At 34.4% G+C, this 3075-nt stretch overlaps 1 long non-coding RNA gene across 1 annotated transcript; it reads left to right on the forward strand.

Annotated features, from left to right (window-relative positions):
• The first annotated feature begins 1799 nt into the window (after positions 1-1799).
• Positions 1800-2628, forward strand: LOC144411883 (uncharacterized). Its single transcript, XR_013468970.1, has 2 exons — positions 1800-1991; positions 2308-2628. It is a non-coding gene; the product is annotated as an uncharacterized LOC144411883 (long non-coding RNA).
• The last annotated feature ends 447 nt before the right edge of the window (positions 2629-3075 follow it).

Genomic DNA, 3075 nt, shown 5'->3' on the forward strand with positions numbered 1-3075 from the left:
ACAGCCAGAATAGTCAGGAATGAATATATTTCATCCTCAGCTGTAGACATATTTTTCCTCTTATTGCGTTCTGCGGGTAAATTCATTGCGCATGAAATTTATAAATTATCGCCTATTTCAATGGGTAGGTTGAAATTTGGGTCAAATAGGCTGTAAGTATAAGTCAAGTCATGTTTACGTACTACGCATAATCTAGTCTAATTTGGATAGAAAACCCATTCAATCTGCCGCACTTTCCTGTATAGTTTTCAATCATACTTAAGATTAAGGCATTTGGATTAAATTCAGAGCCATGTTTTCCTCTTCAGACGAACTATCACTTAACCACTAAAGCTCGCGTAGAAGAATTAGTAAAACATTACGTCAAACTTTTGATTCTGTAGATAATTTAAAGTAGGATATTGCGTAAAATTAAGTCACTATGTAATATTGATCTCATTTTCCGAAAAATACATACCTAAAATATTTTAGGAGGCGTTATTAGTATAACACGAGCGTAACGTTGACGCATATCACTTTTTACGTAATCCACGTGTTATATAAGCATGGTTTCATATCCTCAACGAGAAGAATGTGAAACTAGGGTATCGTGTATTAAAATGCAGGTGCTTTCCTCTTGTTTACTTTTTACTTCGGACCCTTGTCATTAAGATGCTTTAAATGTACAGAAAAATATATATTTAGAGCCGTTGCTGCAAAAAGGATTTGGTAAATTTCATACGAGATGACGCAACTTGTTTTGTTACGCAATACTGACGCAATATACGTGTTTTATAAACAAGGTCCCAAGCATTCAACAAAAAGAGTGCAATAAAATAGTACAGGGTAGTAAAAGTGTCAGAAAGCGGTTGGTAATTGATTAATGCTTAGTAATCTTATAACAGTTGAACTTTGACAGTGACTCTAACTCAGATCTTTAAAGTAAGTCCATCTTAACTATATTTGTAGCGTATTGTTAGCTAGTTATTCTTGATTTGAGGCGCGAGACTTGACAAATTCTAAAATAAAAGGGCGCGGGAAATTTAAAAAAAGGGGCGCGGCTTGAAAAGTTTGTGAATCACTGTTTCCATTAAACCAGAACGTAAACAAAACACAGTAGCCAATTAGAAGAGAGCTGTGACGCAGTATTCGCAAGCAAAAATAGTTTGTGGCAAGCAGAGACGTAAACAAATCACAATGTTCGTGCTAATCAATCAATTAATCAGTGGGGACACTAGAGCGAGTTGAACAGCTAGGAATCCCGTTGTATCTAGAACGATTGGATTGCTGTTGTTTTGATAGCTAGGTGTGGTGGACACTTTCAGTTGTTCAGTTCAGGTTGCGAAAACTCTATGAGTATAGATTGTGCCTTGTGTACTTCAGTATATGTTATTGCTGTATTAGACGTATTAGTGCATGAAATCTTATGTTTTACCATTTTTTATAAAGCCGTCTTAATAGTTCCCGATGAAATATTTGGGTCAAGTTTAATTTGTGCCTTTTGATTTTACTTCCTTCTGGATAAAAATGTTTTATCCACGATATGATTATACGAATGATGCTATAGTTGGCTGTATATCAGAATCCCGTCTCAACTTTATTTCAATAAGAGATTTCATACCTGAAAATAAACGAACAAAATAGTAAAAAGGTTTGATAACGGACGCAATCATCTCTTCTTGGTCTGTGCTAACGTCTTATTTTGTACTTGGTGACAACTAAATGTACATAGATATCTTGATACAGTTCAGGACACTATTCGAGCCAATATATGCTTGTATGTAATTTGCTGTATTTTATCTTTTAATATTTACAGTAAACTAGAATTATAACATTACAATATTTTAACTAAAATACCTATTTATTTTGACTAAAACACAATGCTGTGATTCAGTGGTTCCCAAGTAAAGAAGTTAGCACAAACTAACTTTTGTTCATCATTATTTCATCATCATTGCTGCATTATTTGACATCTGGTTTCCAAAAGAAAGACGGAACTTGATAAAACCAAGGTAATACAAGAAAACAAAGTTTAAAAATTAAATCTTCAGACTCTAATACATTCTCTTTACATTCAAATATTGGTGAAACTTGAAAAAAAAATTCACCAATGAAATTGCTAAAATTGAATATGGAAAAAAACGTAGTGGTACTCATCGTATCAAATAAAACTGTATTTAGCAGTGTTATATAAAAACTCAATGAGGTATAAAATGCTAAAATAGCAAATTAAGTCCGTTTTGCAATAGTTGGATTCAATGTACAATAGCCTTCCCTACCCATGTTTAAGTCTGTCTTGTCTGCATTCAAGTTTTGTTTGATTTGCAGATTCGCCATGAAGTTTAACGAACGAAACATCCGAAGGTACAATTTCGATTCTATATTGATATGACGTTCTCAAATTCTGCAAATTTCAAAGAGTAATCGATGCAAAGAATACAGTGCCTGCATATCGAAAGGGCAACTAAGGTTATTAATAATAAAACTATTTTCTTAATTGTAAAGCAGAATTTGTTTGCAGATAACAGGTTTTCTCTTGATAACAGTAATCTGTCTCATATTCTTTCAATTCTTGAGTTTCAAGAATAAAAAATGTAAATATAGATTCGGACTTGTGTGTGAACTTCCGAGGTGGGGATTTGCCGGCGCTTATATTTGTACTGTGCACTTCAAGAGTCCTGCCGCACACTAACACAAATCTATTTCAAATCGCTTGTAAATGTAAACTGCTCGTCTCAAAAAGTCTAACTTTGGTCAGACGAAACGTTACAGAAATACATTTGTGTTAATGTGCAGCAAGACTCTTGAATCGGGGGTTAAATGGACCAAGATAATAAAAAAAAGTTGAGAACTATTGGTTTAAGTTATAGATACAATGCTTTGCAGCAATGTGGAACTTGTGACTGACCAACCGCTTCGTAAGACGCTCGAGCGTGTTCTAAAACTGAGCGAGGTGCGCAAGATGATAAGCCAATAAAATTAATCGAGTGATGAATCCCAGAATTATGATTGAATCGGTGTCGCAGCGATGTAAATGCAAGTAGAGGTATCCTAGGTTGAAGACTCGGCGGGTAATTATGCTGTTATAGGACACGT

This window comes from Styela clava, chromosome 15 (genome assembly GCF_964204865.1).
Source record: "Styela clava chromosome 15, kaStyClav1.hap1.2, whole genome shotgun sequence".
Classification (NCBI taxonomy): domain Eukaryota; kingdom Metazoa; phylum Chordata; class Ascidiacea; order Stolidobranchia; family Styelidae; genus Styela; species Styela clava.